We start from the raw sequence: 9,387 nt of genomic DNA, 5'->3' as shown, positions 1-9,387 counted from the left end.
ACAACCTCTCAATCTAGGATTCAAGTACTTCTATTATTCTTGCTTTATTATTGGAATCATTAGTAGGTATAATCTCTTAATCCCTTTTTAATTATTGTTAATTACTTTCATTTATTCATCATGTTTCATTATGTTAGTATGATTGACAACCTTTCTAGCATGATCAATATGATAATGAGTGAGTAGTCTCTTAGCTAGGGTTTAATGGGTGATTAGGGAAACCAACATGGGGAATGATTCATGCTTAAATCAATATGCTTTCATATCTTACTTGCTTGCTTGTTTTGATCTCAACTCATGCACATGTTATATTTGATGAAATGCTAAGCCTATGAATCCTTGCATTTACTATCATCTTCTATCCTTTCAACTTGACTTGTAAGACATAACCCAACTCGAGTCTTGTTAGACCATGCATGTGTTGAGTAGGGAAGACTAAGTCGACTTGTAGGTGTTGTACAATCTAATCGATTCGGCTCCGGGACCCAAACTTTCCTAGGATTGTAAGATATAACCCAACTCAATCCATCACAACAATAATTGCTTGCTTATAATTTGAGAACATGTTTGTATGATCATATCCCATGATTCCCCTATGAACCCATGACACCCTAGTGTTTTTAATCAATTGTTTACACCCCTTATTTTATTCATCTTGCTAGTTTATTTTCATTGTTATTTTAGTTTAGTGACCTTCTACATCAACCCAATTTGTGACACCCCTAGACACTACTAGTTACAATAGAATCCTCATTTCAATAGCCGTCCCTTGGGATCCGACCTTTACTTGCCTCTTTACTAATTGTAGAGTTGTTTGTGAAGTATAACTTGTGTTTTGTATCGACCATTGATCAACGACCACATATACTTAATTGTGAACACGAAATGGCCTCGACCAAAAATGGCGCCGTTGCCGGGGACGGTGTTTAATTGATTTAAGATTTCTTTTATTGTCTTTAGTTGTGTCTTTTTCACCTTGGGGAAGTAAAACTCCTCAAGGTTTGTTCTAATTGTTTTCGAGTTGTTTGATATTTTGCATGTCTAGAAGGTTACAAAGTGATTTGTTACCTTTTGACCGTGAAATCGAAAGAACCTTGACGAATAATAGGAGACTTGTTAGGAGGAATTTGGGAGGTGTTGGTGAAGTTGTTCAACCCACTAGTGAGTTTGTCAATCCTTTCGCAATAGAAGGAGAAGAAAACCCATTAAACAATACCACACAAAATCCACCTACAATGCCTAAATTCTCGTCACACTCTATACCCACCGAGGAGAATCTACCAAATGGTACTCCTACACCGCAACATCTCACCGGTAATTTTATTGCCAAGTCCGCCTTCATCCAACTAGTTGAGAGGAGCCAATTCTGGGGAATGCCTAGTGAGGACCCTCATTCTCATATGGAAACCTTTTGCGATTATTGTGAAGCTATCTCTCAAACGGGCGTGATTCAAGACCAAATAAGATGGGTCTTATTTCCTTTTTCGTTAATCGGCACCGCAAAGCAATGGTTGAAGGGCCTTGATAAGGCCACCCTTGGAATAGATTCTTGGAAGAAGTTGGCTCTAGCTTTCTACAAAAATTCTACCCACCGGAAAAGACTAACATGCTAAGAGCTCAAATTACGGGTTTTAAGCAAAGGGATGAAGAATCTTTGTATGAAGCTTGGGAGCGGTTCAAAGGTATTTGTCGCTCATGTCCTCACCATGGACTTAGCGAATGGTTTTTAGTGCAACAATTTTGGAATGGTTTATATGAAGATTCTAGGAACATTCTCAATATGGGATCAAATGGAATGTTCACCGAAGTTGATGACAATCAAACATGGAACAAGATTGAGGAAATGGCGGTCCATAATTCACAATATAGTAGACCTCGCAAGGCTACTAGAGGAGGAAAGCATGAAGTGGACTCCGTTACTCAATTGGGTGCTCAACTTAGTGCTCACATTGACACAATCAACTTGAAGTTTGAACAAGTTATGGCTAGACTTGAGGAAAACTCAAAAACATCAAAGCATCATGTCAATGCCATGACGGCATCCTCATCAATCCCAAGCGGGATATGTGAGAATTGTGGAACTTTGGGTCATGACTCAAGTGAGTGTAGGGGAACAACCGAACAAGTTAACGCTTTCCAAGCTTACAAAAGTGGTACCCCTTATTCAAATTTTTACAATGAAAACACCAAGTTCCATCCAAATCTCTCATACAAAAGCCAAAATGTTCAAAACCCTCAAACAACATACACTCCACCACCCATGAGAAATCAAAATCAAAGACCCTTTTACAATCAAAACCAAGGTTACCAAAATCAAAATCCATACAATCACCAAAATGACCAAGGTTTTGATGTCCAAAAAGCGGTCCTCCAAATGCAAAAGAATCAACAAGAATTTTTCACTCAAATGCAAAAAGATAGCCAAGCAAAAGACACCACCATCAACAACATTCTAGCTCACACCAAGATGTTGGAAACACAATTGACTCAACTAGCATCTTCAAGCTCACAAAGACAAAAGGGGCAATTACCACCTCAAAGTAATCCCCCTAGACATGAAACGGTTAGTGTTATTCACTTGAGAAGTGGTACAAGATATGAAGCACCGAAGAAGCAAGTTGAGGATGAAGTTGTGGAAGCTAGTGAAAAGGAAGAAATTGTGCAAAGCCCCAAAGAAGGGGAATCATCAAAAGAAGAAAGTTCAAAGAAAAATGAAGACAAGGCCAAAGAGAAGGAGCCCATTGTGATTAGACTTCCTTTTCCAAGTCGTCAAGCCAAGCCCAAATTTGATGATCAACTTGGAAAGTTCATGGAGATTGTGAAGAACTTAGAAGTCTCAATTCCTTTCACGGAATTAATCAATCACGTACCGGCCTATGCAAAGTATATGAAAGATATCCTCACAAAGAAGAAGTCGATCCGGAAACTTGAGACTATCGCCTTCACTAAGGTGAGTAGTGCAATACTTCAAGGGAGTTCACCTCCAAAGTTAAAGGATCCGGGAAGCTTCTCAATACCGTGTACCATTGGCGACACAACGATCAACAAAGCCTTATGTGATCTAGGGGCTAGTGTGAGTGTCATGCCGTACTCGGTGAGTAAAAGGTTAGGAATGGGAGAGCTTAAATGCACCAATATCACTCTTCAAATGGCCGATAGATCGACGAAGACACCATTAGGGATATGGGAAGATGTCCCCGTACGAATTGGGAAGTTTTTAATCCCGGTGGACTTTGTCATTGTTGATATGGAGGAAGATTCCAACATTCCAATCATCTTAGGAAGACCTTTCCTACACACCGCGGGTGCGGTGATTGATGTGAAACATGGAGAGCTCACTTTAGAAGTGGGAGATGAAAGCATAACTTTTAATCTTGACAAGACCATGAGAGCTCCTCGTTTGCATGAGCCATGTTTCATGATTGATCAATATAGCCGAAAAGATGAAAGGAAGAAATCGGAACTCCAATGGAGGAAGAAAATTGAAGATGCTCCATTCAAAGAGCAAGTGAATTGTGACAAGGAGAGCTTGCAAAGCTCATCAAAATCAACCAAGGAAGAAGAGGATGGCCTCATTGGCCAAGAGAAGAAATTGGGAGAGTTGTCTCCATCTAAGCAAGAGATTTTCAACGATCAACTCAATGAAGTTTGTGGTCTTTGGGACGACGAATTTGAAGGGATCTTTAATCCCTACATTGGGCATGCCATCGATCATGATCAACAACAAGGACCACGGTCTATTGAGGACCTCTACCATAACAATGAACAAGCTTTTTATTACTTCTTCAAGGTGTTGAGCAACATCAACAACACCTTGAACATGCCCCCTTGACATCTCATCAAGAATGAGAGTTTGGTGGAGTCCTCCCTAAACCACCACTTGTAAATATTTCTAACTCCCTAACTTACATTTCAATTTTTGTATTGCATTTTTGTCATTTTTGGATTTTTTTTTTTATTTTACTTTGATCAAAATAATTGTCATGAAAAGAGAGAAGTGAGGGAGGGACTAACGATTTCAATTGATGTGTAGTGCTTTACCTTAGTGTGGGGATGGGAATTGCCTAGGCTATCCATGCCTTAGTAATGCCCCCACAACGAAGAACACAAGAAATGAAGAAGAATGGAAGAATGGTAAAGGGAAATGCATTGTGCACGAATGAAATGAATCCGGGTACAAAGGACCAGAATCCGAGCGGATTCCTGAATATCCGCCCGTCTTCAACAAATCCGAGCGTCCTACTGAGAAGACGCCCGTCCTGACCTGAGCTGAAATTGAAGAATTCTTAACTGTTCAAGAATCCGAGCGTATTTCTGGAAAGACGCCCGTCTCATAGAATCCGTCCGTCTTGTGAACAAGACGCCCGTCTTGCAGCTGAAGAAAACAAAGAAAAATCTCTGGACTGAAATCCGTCCGTCCTGCACAAAATCCGCCCGTCCCTCAACAGAAGAATCCGAGCGGATTCCCCAGAATCCGCCCGTCTCTAGGCGGGATTTTGAAAATTTTGAAGCTGCAGAATCCGCACGGATTGCGCCTAATCCGCACGGATGGTCCCTGCGTTTTGTAATTGTCGACTTCTTTATAACCCACCCCACCTTCATTCATTCATTCATAAACACTACCCACAACATCAAAACCCTCATCCTCTCCATCACAAAAACAAAACCCTCAACAAAATCCACCAAAATCAAATCAAACCATCCTTCAAACAACAAATCAATCACTCCATCTTCAATAAAAATCAAAACCAAGAACAAATTCTTCAACCTTTGAGTCGATTTTTGATTTCATAAAGGCAAAGCCTTTCACCTTCAAATCGATTTGGGCATTCTACAAATTGAAGATTTTTGATTCTTTTCTTGGTTAGTTCATCAAATGGCAAGAACAAAGGGTGCAACAAAGGCAACAAAGGCACCAAAGGCAAAGGCTCTCTCTCAAAGGCAAAAAGCTCTCCAAACAAAGAAAGCTTTGGCAATGGTGGTAGCAACATCAAACTTGGAAGTGCAGCAACAACAACAACAAACTTCTATGGGAGCATCACCTTCTACTCCGGTAATCGATCAACTATTGCATTATCCGGAGGTAACTTTTATTTCCGATACCCATAGAAAGACATTTGCCAAGTTTGCTATGAAATCAATTCAATCCACCAAATTCATATGTAAAGATGCTTTGTAGAAATTGGGTGTTCTTGAACAAACAAAAGCCTTTTTCATGGGTTTGAAGAAATTGTTTGAAACAAAGGAAGTAACATACCCCTCCCTTGTCTTAGAATTCTTAAGTTCTTTAAAAGTGACAAAAGTTGAGAATAGGGAAAATCTTGAGTTTCGTCTAGCTAACACTAGTAGACGCATTACCTTTTCGGAATTGGGTGAAATTTTGGGTCTTAGTGATGAAGAAAGTTATTTCAAGAGTTATGGAAAGTATGACCCCGAGCCTCTTTGGGAGGCAATCTCCGGGAAGAAATTTGATGATTTTCATGCTTGTCGTGCTCTTTTGGTCCACCATCCGGGCATAAGAGTATGGCACAAAGTTGTGGGAAATACCATAATTGCTAGGAAAGACACCAATCATTTCACAAGACTTGATTTTATTCTCCTTGAATCGGCTTTGAATATCGGAAGAATCCATACCAAGCCTTACAATTCTTTGAGGCTATTGGTTGATATATGGCTCCATGTTGATAGTGGGAAGAAGGGTACAACCGTTATTGTTAATGGCGGCCTAGTCACGGTCCTAGCCAAGCACTTTGATCCTAATTTCAATAAGGATAGCAAGTACAAGGCAAAGGAAGGTGGCCATCTTATTGATATGCCTATGATGATTAACAAGTTCAAGTGGGTTGCTCAAAACCCCCTTGACACCAAGTATGGGTGGCTTACTAGTGAGGCTCGATCATTCACTTTACCCGCGAAGATTTGTCGTCTAAGTGTCCACCGGACCAACTATCTACTTCCCCTATCCGAAGAAGCCGAGTACATCATTCAACAACAAAAGGGTGATCATGAAACCCCCTCCTCTTCCATTGTTATACCACCTTACCCCTTTGTGTATGAAGAGTTCAAACCGCAAGGAGTTAAAGTTGGGAAAGACTATGTCACTCTTCTTATGCAAGCCATGCACAAGCAAGCTTATGAAGATCGGAAGAATGCATATTTGGCTCAATATCCTCCCCTCTTACATTTAGCTAGGCAAGGACTCCTTGATCCATCTTGTCCTTTGCCTAGTTGGGCGGATAAAGAAGCCTTGTTTCTGGGTGCATCTAGGGACGTGGTGGAAGACAATGAGGTTGTTGGAAATGGTGAAGAAATTGATGATAATATTGAGGAAGAAGCAAGTGGAGATGGAGAAGGAGATGGAGAAAGAGATGGTGAAGATAATGATGAGCAAGATAATGAAGAAAGTGACAAGGAAAGTGGCAATGTGACCACTTCTCATGAGGGAAGTGGTGATGATGATAGCATGATGGAAGACTAGCCTTGGAGACTCCTACACTCCCATGGTTTGTCTATATCTCTTTGTATTTTATTTCATTTTGATCATTGTTGGTTTAGTCCTAGCAACATCAAAGGACTCACACCTCGGTACCATTGAGGTGTTCTTTTTATTGTTCCCATTTGTAAAATCCAAAATGACAATCTAGTTTCATGCATAGCATAGTGTGTGCATGAACTATACCCATCCTTTGACATTAGCAATAGTGTCTTATTTGGTTTGGGGAAGTTAATGCATACACAACGGGAGGTAATCTAAATTATCCTCCCCGTCATAACAAAAACCATGCATCATGTAGTATAGCTTAGTGTAGAATTGCATTTAGTATAGAAATCATGCATCATCTTTGCATAATTTCCATCATTTTGGCCATTGAGGACAATGCCCATATTAGTGTGGGGATGGGAATTCTAACACTTAACTTTTATTCAAAAACCCATAAAAATTGAAAAATTTCAAAAAAATCATAAAAATTTGAAAATTGAAAACCCAAAAACAAGTTCATTTCCTTTGTAGTGTAGTCATGTATATATTATTGTATATATTGTGTTTGTTCATCCTTATTCACATTGATTGACTACGCCACATCCGAGACATGAGGATATTGAAGACCGCATGGTATGATCTTTCCAATCTCCTTTTTCCTCTTTATGTTAATGACTATGTGGCTTTATTTTGATTGATGCGGTAAAACAATGTGAACTTAGGACTTGCATTTAGATTATATGTCATATTAGTTGGTAGAATCATTTGCATTAGGATGTGTATATGTTAGTTGCATCATGGCATGTAGTTTGCATGGTTAGAAAAATTTTGCGAAACCGTCTACTTGGGAAGCTTGACAAGTGTATATAGGCCCTAGTAGATGCTTTTTATTCTTAAGACTTTGCTTGTTAGAATACTTGTAAAACACCCTAGGATGTGTCATGCTAGTATCCTTTGACCCATGGTTTAAGGCCGAGTCAAGAGTACCTTGTGGTGTGATAACTCCTTGGCTACCGTTTATTCCAAGGTGACCCTTGAAACCATGCATACATCTATCATTCATCCATGTTCTACCATACATTTTTGTCATCAAAGGGAATGGGCACAAAAACAAATCAATTTGAGTTCAATGAAATGAAAAGTGAAAGAAAGTTTGCAAAAATGCATCAAATGAAAAGAGGAGCAAAAATAGACTCCTAAAGCTTCAAATATAAGCCACCCTCACTACATATGGGGTGACTTTGAAAATGTTCAAAAAGAAATGCAAAGAAAAGTTGAAAGTTGTCAAGTGTTGAAATGCCAAAAATCAAAAAGAAATGGCAAAAAGAAAGTGTTCTCAAATGCTATATGCCACAAGAAATTGGGGGGAAAAACAAAAATGAAAGCAAACTCCCAAAATGAAACTCAAATACTATCGATCCCTTTATCCATCGTATCCATTTTTGTGCATGGTAGAGAGGGGACGACCCTTCTTCTTGTCTAGGCAAGAGGGGGAATTCCGCGATCCTCCAGTGTTTCTAACACCATAGGGAGTCTACTCTTGACAAAAGCATTTAACGATTGAGGACAAAGGTACCCTAGTTTGACACCTCTTGGAGGTGATTTATTGGTATCCTTCTAGGCCTAGTAGTTTGAACAAATTGCATCTATGAAGGATTGTGTACCCTTGAATTGCTTCCCTTGTAGATAATTTCCGCCACTTAGATGAGGAAAGTGGCTATTCTTTTTGTAGATGCATCCATTATGTGATTTTATGTGCTTTAATGTTTGGATGTGTCGCCATTTTGGCAAGACCCACCTTGCCTTGCAAGAAGGCATCCTACCTCATGGTTGTCTTGTTGTGAGTTGAAGGGGCGGAGTGAGACCCGCTAATTGTCTCATATCGGCTATTATTATTAGGTTAGGTTAGTATTGGTCCTAGTCTTTGTCACCTCTTTACTCGGGACGAGCAAAGGTTCGGTTTGGGGATATTTGATGTGACCATAATTGGCGCATATATAGCCCCCGAATTACCATTGTTTCCATGCTTTTTAGTGCCTATTTGGGTCATTTCTTATCTTTAGTTCTTTGTTTTGCATATTCTTTGAGATTTTGATCCCTTGGTAGGAAAGGAGTAAGAATCTTGCATTTTCATGGCAAAACGAGGCTAAATTGATTGTATTCAATGACCAAGCATCAAGGAGAGACAAGACTAGAAGGCCTTTGTACATATCATAGTAGAAGAACAATGTTGAGAAAAGGATCCTTGAGTCTCCAAGGAAATCCCCAAGGAATTTATGAAGAAAAGGGAAGAAAAGAAGAAGAATTGACGCTGAACTACAATCCGAACGGATTGTACCAAATCCGCCCGTCCGTCCAGCCCAATCCGAGCGTCCCACCTTGGAATCCGCTCGGATTCCCCCAGCACAATCCGAGCGTCCCTCTCTTGAATCCGCTCCGATTCTTCAGCCCAGATCCGGCCGTCCCGACTCCAATCCGCACGGATTTCAGTACAGCACGATTTTCATTCTTCAAGCTACGAAAAGAGAAGCCCTTCTCTCAGAAAATACCGGATTCTCCTTGCTCAACTTAAAAAGTGTAATTACTAGTTTAGCCCTTAGTTAACCCTAATGCATCCTCCCTAATTTTCACTATAAATACCCCATTAGGCTAATTAGAGGAGCATGTTCTTCTTATCAATAATTAGTGTAGTTAATATCAATCAAATCTCTCTTCAATATTGTAATCAATTATTAATCAAGTTTTAATCCAAGTTTTAGTTCTTTAATCTCTCTCTTGTTCTTCCTTTATTTTGGGTAATTGAAGATTATTTGGGTTATTTTGGGAGATTGACAACCTCTCAATCTAGGATTCAAGTACTTCTATTATTCTTGCTTTATTATTGGAATCATTAGTAGGTATAATCT

General features: G+C 39.6%; 1 non-coding gene across 1 annotated transcript; it reads right to left on the bottom strand.

Annotated features, from left to right (window-relative positions):
- Positions 1–1,606: 1,606 nt before the first annotated feature.
- Positions 1,607–1,713, bottom strand: LOC141593506 (small nucleolar RNA R71). Its single transcript, XR_012521585.1, has one exon. It is a non-coding gene; the product is annotated as a small nucleolar RNA R71 (small nucleolar RNA).
- Positions 1,714–9,387: the final 7,674 nt, after the last annotated feature.

The sequence above is a fragment of the Silene latifolia genome, chromosome 7 (assembly GCF_048544455.1).
Source record: "Silene latifolia isolate original U9 population chromosome 7, ASM4854445v1, whole genome shotgun sequence".
Lineage (NCBI taxonomy): Eukaryota > Viridiplantae > Streptophyta > Magnoliopsida > Caryophyllales > Caryophyllaceae > Silene > Silene latifolia.
Note: the sequence above shows the minus strand (reverse complement) of the source record. Positions and strands in the feature narration are given on the sequence as shown.